This window comes from Aythya fuligula, chromosome 16, assembly GCF_009819795.1.
Source record: "Aythya fuligula isolate bAytFul2 chromosome 16, bAytFul2.pri, whole genome shotgun sequence".
Taxonomy (NCBI): Eukaryota; Metazoa; Chordata; class Aves; order Anseriformes; family Anatidae; genus Aythya; species Aythya fuligula.
Window position 1 is genome coordinate 6,029,007 of NC_045574.1, and position 11,049 is coordinate 6,040,055.

Genomic DNA, 11,049 nt, shown 5'->3' on the forward strand with positions numbered 1-11,049 from the left:
AGGGAAGGGAAGGGAAGGGAAGGGAAGGGAAGGGAAGGGAAGGGAAGGGAAGGGAAGGGAAGGGAAGGGAAGGGAAGGGAAGGGAAGGGAAGGGAAGGGAAGGGAAGGGAAGGGAAGGGAAGGGAAGGGAAGGGAAGGGAAGGGAAGGGAAGGGAAGGGAAGGGAAGGGAAGGGAAGGGAAGGGAAGGGAAGGGAAGGGAAGGGAAGGAAGGAAAGGAAAGGAAAGGAAAGGAAAGGAAAGGAAAGGAAAGGAAAGGAAAGGAAAGGAAAGGAAAGGAAAGGAAAGGAAAGGAAAGGAAAGGAAAGGAAAGGAAAGGAAAGGAAAGGAAAGGAAAGGAAAGGAAAGGAAAGGAAAGGAAGGGAAAGGAAGGGAAAGGAAAGGAAAGGGTGTCAATTCTTTGTTTCTTTTTCCCCTCTGCTGGCCAGCAGCTGTGCACAGCTCCTCCAACATCTGGAGCCTCTTGGCCACCGGCTGGGGCTCTTGGAGGACGTGAGTGCTCGTGCACACTCTGGCTGGACACGGCACGCCGGGTGAGGGAGCGATGTGCCTTCGTGTGCCTTCGGCCGGGGCAGCAGAAGGGCCACCAGCTCCGGAGCATTTCCAGCCCCGTCCCTCCCTCTCCTGGTTCACAGCCCCTGCGGGGTGCTCCCACAGCAGGAAGGGGATGTTTAGGGGTCCCCATGGGTTGAGCCAGTGGGGCCAAGCCCAAATTTCCATCTCCGGCCCCGCTGCTCCTCTCGAGGTCTCCTCCCTCCCTCTGCCATCGCCGCGGGTGGCTGCCAGGCGAGGGGGCAGTGAGGGTGCCAGGAGCTTGGGGGGAGCCCCCGGCACTCCCAGCCCAGCACCCCCCGACCCCAGCTGCTGGCGCTAAGAGGATGATCGCAGGACCCCAGCACAGCACAGGCAGCTCCTGGGCAAACAGGAGAAACCCATTAGGTCTGCACCAGCAGGGTTGGGAGGGGGCTAGGCACTGAAATTCGGGGCATGGCTCCAGCCCCCACGCTGCCCAGGGGGTTCCCATCCTGTTCTCTGCCCAGGGCAGGAGCCGAGGGCAGGGGAGCGTTACGGATCCGCCGCTCTGCTGGCGCCGGCCGAGCCAACCCTGCCTTGGCCAGGGCTGGAGACTATTTTTGGAAGCTCTCGAGACTTCCAGGGAGGGAAACGCCTTTTTCTTTCCCTTCATTCACAGACAGGCTCGGTTTGATTCGTTACGTGGGGTTTTTCGTTATTATTATTTATTTATCCTCGCTGCCGCTGACCCGGGATTTGGGCTGTGTGTCCCCTGCCCCCTGGTTTCTCAGCCCAGCCCCTGCCTCGCAGCCCCGCTGCTGGGGGCTGCCTCCTCCCCAGCCCACCTCCTGTTTCTGGGAGCCCCCAGTTCCGCAGCAACCCCCCCAAAACACCATGCAGCTTTTCTTCCTTGCATGCAGCACAGGATGCAGAAAGTTCCTGAGCTTTTAGGAGAATTTGACCCTCTGCTACGGTGCCACCTGGTTTGTGCCCCACGGCCGAGGATCCCTCACGTCCCCAGCACAACAGGGGACACCACTGCCACAGGGGGGGCAGCCCCCAGTGTGGGGACAGCCCAGGAGAGGAGCAGTGCCCCAAGGGGGGCACCAGAGGCCTAAATGCGCTCCCTTGTCCCCCTCCCCTCCTTCCCCTGGCTCACAGAGGGCAGGAGGGGTGCTTGGGGAGGACGGTTGGGGTCCCATGGCTCCAGAGGGGAGCAGGAAGCCCCAGGGGTGCCCCACACACCGAGGGGGCTGTGGGGAGCCCAGGGGGCAGCAGCCGAGCTCCTGAGCTCTGTCCAGAGGGCTTGGTGACACGTGAAAGCCTTCATTGCACTGATGGAGATGGAAAAAAAAAAAAAAGACCCAGCGGAGGCAGTGGAATAAAATCCCCCAAAACAGCCCCCGGCTGGGAGATGCCAGCTCCAATTCCTGCAGCGCTTTCCCTGCTTGGGACCCGGCTTCCAGCCTGGCCAAGGAAACAGCAAAAAGCAGGAAGGGCAGTAATGAGCCTGCGAGCAATTAGCACACATGGGGCCGGCTCTGCTCGGCTAACCTTGGCGTAAAGCTGGGGCTGGCGGTGTTCCTCCAGCCCGACGGCAGGGAGGCCGTGAGCAGGCTTTGGTCGCGAGGAGCACATGCGATAAAACAGCTGAAATCTCGCTAAAATAACGGGGTGGGGTGGGCTGCAGGCAGGTAAATCCCACAAAAGGACACAGCATCAACGTCTGCTAACGGCCAGCCTACATGGAGCATCCCCGTGTCCTCCTGAGCTGGAGACAGGCTGGTGTGGGTGTAGGGAGTGGGTGTAGGGACTGGATCGGATGGAGGAGCCCTGAGCAGGCCTGGGATCTCGCAGCTCTTTGGAGGAGCAGCTGTGGTGAGAAGCGGGCTTGGCGCAAGCGAGCGCCCAGGTGTTGGAGCAGAGAGAGGCAGGAGGCAAGGCAGAGCTGAGCTGCCTTGGGGTGGTGACGGGTTCCCAGGCCAGGCACATTTCTGCCCTGCCTGCTGCAGGTGGGAGCACAGGCAGAGGCTCTGGATGAGCAGTGCTGTCGGTTCCAGCCCTCCCGATGTGGTCCCACCGTGCTGCCCTGGAGAAAACCTCCTGGAGAGGCAGGGGAGCAGCGTGGGGAGACAGCGAGCATCTTCCTCGCCTCCTGAATCGCTGGCTGCTCCCTAGACACGTGGGTCAAGTGAATGCTGCCAAGGGGAGCGCGGGTGGTGCCTGGAGAGGGAAGGAGGCTGAGAACAGCCTTCGTTTCCCACTGCTGCAGAGCAGCAGCTCGACATGTAACGTGTCTGAAAGCTCGTGGGGAGATCTGGCCAGCGTGGCTCTGCATCCCTCCACCAGGCACCTTCCAAGGGGAGCTCTGCAGCAGCCTGGGATGAAACGGTGGCTCCCAGGCTGAGAAACACCTTCCAGCCCTCAATGGGCTCCCTGCTGAAGCCCAGGCTGCTGTGCCGTGCCCAGGTGGTGTGGTTCAGACCTGCCCTCCCTGCGCAGCCTCACCCTGATGATGAGCCCAGCAGGAGAGCTACAGCGTGGATAATTTTGTTTTCCTGTGTCCATCTGGAGGAAATCCATCGAGGCCACTAGACCTGCCATGGTGCCCCATTTGGCCCATGAAGCTTGGTGCTGACACAGAATTTTGCCTTTCTGGGTGCTGCAGCCATGGAGCAGAACCAAATCTGGGGCTTTCTGGCTTAACTCCAAGGATCCCAGCCCCCCCAGTCCCTCCCTGTGCCAGGAGCACGATCCCTGCTCAGCTCGGGATGCTTCCCTGGGTGGCGGGGGGAGGATGGTGGGAAGCGAGGTAGCTCCATTCCCCTCTTGATCCCTTGGCCGTGAGTCCTGCTCGGCTCCCCTGGGGCCACAGGGCTGGGCAGGGGAGGGCGGAGTCCTGGAAGCATCCCGGGGATGGACAGAAAGCCAAGAAATTCTCCAGGATGGAAGTCATCCAGCGTAAACACAAGGGTTGGGCATGTGTGTGGTCTCCATAAATTAAAGCTACTAATTGGCTTTAAAGTGCCGTTAAAAAGAACACGGTCAGGGCTCATAACAGAAGCTGGGAAAAGTGAGCTGGGCCCTACAACTGCGCCACGAGAGCCGTGCCCCGGTGCCACCGCTCGCCGCCGGGCAGGCAGACGGCAAAAATCCTCCCTGACACCTCCTCGGAGAGCTCCCTCCTCAACACCCTCGAGTGATGTCTGCCCCTGTCAACACGACCTGGATGAAGAGAAAAATCCCCCAAAGTAGCAGGTGTGCTGAAGGCCTGTCAGAACACATCAGAGCCGTCTCCGGAGCAGGGCTGGCCGGCGGAGCTCAGCCTGACCCCAGGATCTGGCCGGTCCCCGCAGCACCTCCGCAATTAGGGCTGGGGAAGGAGCAGCACCCGGATCGTGAGGTCCCGCTGCCTCCATCACCTTGGTGGGTGCAGAGGACGGCGCAGGGGTACGGCTACGTGCAATGGGGAGAGCTGCAGGAACGTAAATAGGAACCTTGTGTCCCACCAGGATGGGACCGGGGCACTCAGCCGGAGCCTGGTGCGTTCTCACCCCTATCTAAGGAGGCAGAACGCGCTGGGGAACATCCCTCGCCCACAGCCCAACATAAATCTTCAGCCACTGGACTGCCAAAGAGATTGAAAAGGGGTTAAGCGCTCATTTCTCAGAGGCTGACAGATTTCGGCGCATGTAGCCTGGAGGTTCTCCAGGGGGCCTGATGTTTTATGTCTTTGGGATGTTTTTGCCTTCTTCCAGTTTTGTTCAGTGCTGGTATTGTGTTTATATCAGCAAAATTCTGGATTATTGCCTCTTCTCCTTTTTTTCTTTTTTTTTTTTACATGCGTCTGCTACTTCTGCTTGTACGTTGCCGTACCACTGTGCCCTGCTGGTGGGGAGAAGCAGCCCTCAGCAGGACTGGGATGCCCAACGTGATGCTCCATGGCTTTTGGTGCATCTCTGGGGTGCCCAGGGTCTGCCCCTGCTCTGGGTGATGTATAGCAAAGCATCTCCGTGCCAGCTGCTCCGTAAGGAAAGGCACCGCTGGCTTATTTAAGGAATTAGGTGAAGTTCCCTAAAGTGATGGAAGGCGAAGCTGCAGGTTGGAGAGCTTGAGCAGGAACCGCTCGTGGGGACTGAAGCCCTGAGCCCCAAGGTGGTACCTCCGGCACCTCATCTGTGTACAGTGGATGCACATGGGGTGCAGGACCCATCGCATCTGGGGGCCTGCAGGACTTCAGCGAGGGCACTGCTCCCCGCTGCCTTGCAGGGGATGGCACAGCCCCTTCGGCACAGCCAGGGAGCGGGGACCCCAGCCCAAGCTCCTCTGCTCCGTGGCGCTGCCTCCCAGACCAGCACGAGCCAAGGGAGCGCATCACCCTGCAGGCACCTCCATCCCCTGCTTCTCCTAGTTTCTTCCATCCCGAAACTCTGCAGGAAGAGGAATGTGAGCAAACACGGACCCGCCGGGCCCCTCCTGCCCCAAATTCCTGTCTGCACCAAGCAGAGGGAGCGGTTTCAGTCACACTGGGGGTTTGCTTATGACTTCCAGCCAAAGGGGTCTGGAGACCTCCCAGCCCAGAGCTTTGCACCCAGCATCTCCCTGGAGAGGAGAGGCTTCTCCTCCCCGGGGTACATCTCCCTTTGGCTCATCACCTTCCCTCTGCTCTCCTGCCCTTCTCTCCCTTCCTTCCTCTATGCATATACTGGAAAAAAAAAAAAAAAAGGTTTCTGTAGGGGAAAATGTAATCAAATCAAAAGAGAAATGGAAAGAAGCGCCTCAAAACTTGCTAGACAGGCGTTTTCTTTGCAAGATCAAGGGCCAAATTCTGCTTTCATCACATTGGAGAAAAATCTGGCCTACCTCCCCTTGAATTAATGGCATTCCTTTGTAAGGGGAACAGAATTTCATTCATTCGCGCCTCGTACAGCAGCACCGGGGCCATCAATCCTCGCAGCTTCCAGTCACGTCTCAGCCCACAGCTCCAGCACGGCCTGCTTGGGAAGTCCCAGATCGTTTCCCTGCATCCTTCCTTGACTTGTCAGCTCATGATAAACAGCATCTCGTCCCGATCCCAAGCGTACGAGCACACTGAGTGCTTACATCACCTCCGAACCCATTCCAATGAGATAAAATGTAGCTCAGATCCAGTTTGAATAGCTCGGTATTCCCAAATGGGCTCTCCCTGCTCATGTGCAGCGCTCAGGGGCCAAATCCTGGTGTCTGCTGCAAGGCATTCGACCTGGAGTCCCTCCCTGGAAGTGGGGGCTGTGAGCAAAGGCTCCCAGAGGGCAGCAGACCCATAAATCCACCCCCAGCATCACCACACAGGAGGGGAAGATCCCTGGGAGCCCTGACTTTCTTCTGTGCCGTGTGCCAGGGAGGGGGAGATGGACACGAAAATGTCTGGTGCTTCTAAACCATCTGGGCTAGCCTCCCCCAGGTACATCGGTGCTGTACCTACATCCGCCAGGTGCCCTCAATGCTCCTTCAGATGCATCTTAATGACATTAATTGTCTTGGCCAGCCTCACCTGGGCCCCGACCCACACCCCTGCCCTGACCCCAAGCTCTTCTTGAGCTCAGCCCCAGCTCTAAATCCTGCTTGGTGCTGTGCTGTGCCCTGCTGGTGCTGGGACCCCTTATGCGGGGTCACCTCTGGCCCTTGCCCCGTGGGGTAACGCAGTTGTGCTGCTCCCTGGTAGTGCTGTGACTTCTGCCTGCTCACACCTCTTTCTCCTGGGCTTCACTACTGGTAGGACAAGAGAGAATATTTTGTTACTGCTGTGTTTTTTTGCTAAAAAAAAAATAAAATTAAAAAAAAAAATTACTTGCACCAAGAGCCCCCCAAGCAGTGACATCTCCAGCCCCTCTGGGATGGGCACAAATGACAGCCGTGACCTGGAGTCACTTGGACCAAGGGGTGTTGAAGAGTTTTTTTTGAGCAAATGCTTAAAAACCAACAAAATCAAATCTCAGCCCATCTGCACCGGATGGGCAGCGAGGTGCTGCCAGGGAGTGAGGAAATCGCTCTTAACACCTCTGAAGAGCCTAGCATGGAAAACCAGAGGTCTTCCAGCAGGAAGGTGACTGCCGAAGCAATGCCCAGGCTGCTTTTTAGGACCTCCCTTCCCAGTGCGTGGAGGGGAACATGCATCAAAGTACCCCAGCCCCTGGGAGCAGGTATGGGACTGAAGCAAGGGCAGGGGGATGTGGCAGGCTGTGATAAGCCTCGGAAAAGCAGTACAAAAAGTACCGGGTATGAAAAGGAGCTGTGAGAGGAGAGCTGCCTGCCAGCGCTGGGATGCAGATGGGGAGCAGGCAAGCAAGGGTGTTTGGTTGTGCTACACCTCTGGGGCTGCCACGGGGAAATAAACAGCTCCAGCTTCCTGCCAGGTCTCCAGCCTCTGCAAGAAGAGGCTTTTCGAAATAAGTAAATCCAGGGAATTCCTGCTGTTTGCTGTCCTACTGCGGGACATGCTTGGCATAGAAAGGAGCCGTAACTGGTGCCAGGCCAAGCGCTGCTCCGGCGCGCATCCTTGATCGTGAGGGTGGAGATCCGCATCCCCTGAGCCTTGCAGCGTTTCCCTTCCAGAGCACAAACTCGGCTGCTTGCTGCGAGCTGGGACTCTGTGAGAAATGGGTTGAGGAAAGCCTGACCCGAGCTCCGGAGAGCCCAGCACCACCCCACCAGGGCCAGCAGGGATGGGGCCGTGGGATCTCCGTGGCTCGTTGTCTGCTCTGGGTTTGGAGGTGATGGTTTTTCTGCCCTTCAGCAAGCATACCAGCCCAGAAAATGGCCATTTTCAGCGAAGCCCCTCGAAGCACTTGAATATTTGAACAGCAAATGGGGTCTGGGAGGAGCCCTGACCCCAGCTGCAGACGGGTCCTTGGGCTCCCCTTGGTTTTTGTTTAACTTGATCGATTTGCACGTGAGACAGAGCAGCCTCCCACAGATGGAGTAACCCTGTTGATTTACACAAATTCCTCCAGACATATGCTAGGGTTTATGCTCTACTGGCATTTGCATTTCTACAGTCTGGACTGAGGCTGGGAACTTTTATTGGGTGGATTCTAGGAAAACAGAAGCCAAGGAATAAAAATAACCTTTTTTTTTTTTTTCTGGGCTGGGTTGATTGCTCTTGCACCGGCATGAATCCAGGCCAGCCCTATTGATTTTTTTTTTTTTTTTTTAAAGGAGTAACTGGGTTTATGTTGGTGTAACTGTGTCCCCAGAGCTGCATGAAATGTTCACAACAAAACCTGGAATTATGTGAGACCAGCAGAACTTCACTGTTTGGGGGTTTCATTACAAATTTGAATCTCAGATCAAGCTCGTCAAAGGATTCCTTAAGGTTCGTGAACCTTTCAGTCAGGCCTTGGCCTCGAGTCAAGCCAAGGCTGAGCTGATTTATAGCTCGGTATTGAAATAATGTGAAATCGGTGGTTTTGTTTGGTCTTGAGGCTGAAGCTCAACACTCACAGCCGAGCTTGGCTTTGGAGAGGTCAGTCCTCTTTGAAAGCCGAGCTCCAAACTCAATCAGCGGTGGGAGCTGGAGGAGAGGCTATCTGGATGAAAACCACGGGCCAGGTTTCTGAAGGTAACAAAAATGAAAAAATCGTTTCCAAAGGCAATTTCTGCCCAGCCCCCGAGCACAAAATCAGCACAGCTCGGGCTGCGAGCGGCACCTTGCCGCTCTGCGCTCACGGAGCGGGGCGAGGAACCAGACACAATTCGTTAGGACGTGAGGGCAAGTAAGGATCACTTGCTTCAGCTGGCTGCCGCAGCGAGCTAAGTGCTATTAGCGCTAAGCTGACAGCCCCTGCGACCGCCCCGCGGCGAGGCAGGGGATGGGAGCACTCCTCTGATGTCCCGCTTCGCGCTCCAGAGACGGTGTTGTTCCCGCTGGTTATATATTGCCTGCGGGATTAGGATTCACAGGCAGCAGCAAAGCAGTTGACAATGTGGTTTGGCAGCGCCGAGACGGCAGCACATTGCCTCCTCCCCGGCCAGGGCTGGATGCGAAGCACTCGCGGCAGCCCCGGGAGGAGAGGAATTTCACATGCAGCTCCCTGAGTCGCTCGGAGCTGGCCCGGCCAGCCTCTGTGTTTGGCTGCTTTTCTTGGCCAACTTGGGGCAAGGAAGGCCAGGAATGGGACGTTCCCCATCCTCTGTAGTAGGAATGGCCGTGACAGGGCAGGGCCTGGCTCCACGCGCTGTGCCAAACCTGCTCCTGGTGTGGTGCCGTGGCAGCAAGGGCCCTGTGTGGGCTCGGGTTTGGCTTGAGAAGGTGCAAGGCCTCTTGACGGCAGGTGGGGAAGGGCTCGGTGGGGCAGTGGTGACAGCAGCCACCATGAAGCCCCTTCTTCAGGCTGCCGGGATGGGCAGCACTGCCTCCCCTGAGAAGCTCCTGCTCGGACGGTCAGGCTCCTTCTGTTGCTGCTGTTCTTATTTTAACCTTCTGGTGGCACCCAGAGCACCCAGACACAGCCAGAGCCTTGCGACGTCCCCAGCCCTTGCTGCAAAGAGCAGAGTGGCCTGGCCGTGGCCCCACGGCGGAGCAGAGACACTTCTCAGAGGGATGTGAAGGCAGGAGACAGCTTCCCACTGCTGCTGGAGCAGCACCACCAGCCTTCCTCTAGGACTAGTTAGATGAGCATCTTGGAGAGCTCACAAGCAGCTTGCTGAGCTCTTCCTTTGAATAACGTGACTGCTGTGTCCCGGCTGATTAACGGCAGTCTTGCCTGAGCATTTTGGGGGCTGGAAATCACCGGCCAAGCCGTGTTTACCTAATCTGAGACCAGAGAGAGCAGCATGTAATCTTGCTGGGCAATCACAGATAACAAGTGCTGCTCAAATGTTAACTTCTGGCCAGCCACGCGCAGAGCGAACCAGCCAAAAGGAGATTAATTGAAAATCAATTGGAGGGACTTGACGTGCTCACAGAGATGGCCCAAGCAAAACCAGGGGCTAAATTCAGTGGATAAATAACTCACTGCGAGTTATTTGCTCAGCTCTACTTAAGTGGCTGATTATGTGGGTCTTTGGTTAATTGACTTATTGAGTGGCTGGCGTGGGTTTTTGGCTGCTCGCTCACTCCCTGCACGTTTTTGCTATTAACTCAGCTGTTTGATGGAACAAGTGGTCTATTGTCTATTTTTTGCTGGCTAGGTTGGTGTTTGGTTGGATATTGGCTCTTGGGCTAATTGAATACATCTGCTGCTGGCTGTACGGTGGCTTTGCCAGGTTCATCACTGGCTCTTTGTTTCATTCCCTGCTTGACATCTTGGTGGCACAGTTTGTCACAGACCCGATGTTTGTCTGTTTAACTTCCTCCTCCTTCCCACTTGCAAACCAGGCTCTCATTTTTTTCCCCTTTTTCATTGGGGTTTGCCATTGCTTCTTCCATGGTGCTTGGGATCCCAGGTCATAGCAGGGCTCCTTGGCAAGCTGTGTTTGATGCTTCATCTCTGGGACATCTGAGGATGGTCCCCAGGAAGGATGGGCCGTTTTCTGGAAGTCTGCTCCCAGCTGTAGCTGCATTCTGCAACCCTGGCACGGCTCCATCCTGACCTTGTACTTTTTCCATTGAATTCCTCGTCTCCTGTGCCACACTTCCCAGCAGAAGCTTTTGGTTTAGAAACAGGTGGGTCGCTGGCTCAGAGCAAGGCTCCAGCTCTGGGAGACAAGGGGAGGGAGACAAGGGGAGCAGGGGAGAAGAGACCTGGGCAGGAAATGATCCCTGAAAACTTAATAATCTCGGTCGATTTGACAAACACTTTTCATGCTTTTGGCCCTGATGTAACTTCAATTTGGGGGGTGAAAGTATATTTTTCTGCTGTGTTAAACATGACTCCTTAGAAACACATGCTGTGTAGGCTTGATATCAGCATCCTGTGGCGAAGGGTATGCAGGAGAGCAGAGCCAGGAGCCAGCTGAGAGAACTTTGCGAGGGGTCTGGGTGGGAATGAGGGAGGGAGGGAGGGGGGTGGGATGTTCTCCCTGCTTTTCTTCCACCTCTTGCTGAAGCACCTGACAGCAATTAGCAGGAGGGTCCCCGAGGCAGCTTGGCCTTGCTGGTCTCTGGCTGACATGAGGTGTTGACCATAGCTGAGGCTGACTTGACAAGGCCCTGGGGAGATGCTCAAATTAGCTTGTTTACAGCTCTCCTGCCTTCATTCTTTTGCCATGCTTGTAAAATGCTTGGAGAGGACAGCAGTGCTCGTGTCCTGCCGGGCCTCCCCCGCTGCTGCAGGGGGGCCAGGGGAGCACCGGGTGTTGGGCAGCTGAGCCTTGTGGAGGGGATGCAGGAGCCCCCAAGGTCCTGGGGGATCCTTTCACGGTGTACCCAGTGCCACTGCGGGCTTTGAGTCTGGATGTGATGTATGGAAAATGCTGGTGGTGCCAGCCATAAGGAGCCTTAACCCTGCCCTGGAGCATCCATCCCTTGGTGGCCCTGCCCTGGGCTCTGTAGCCCCCAGACCTCATCCCCAGCCAGAGCAGCCGTGGCTCAGGGAGTGTCTCCTTCACCGTTTCAA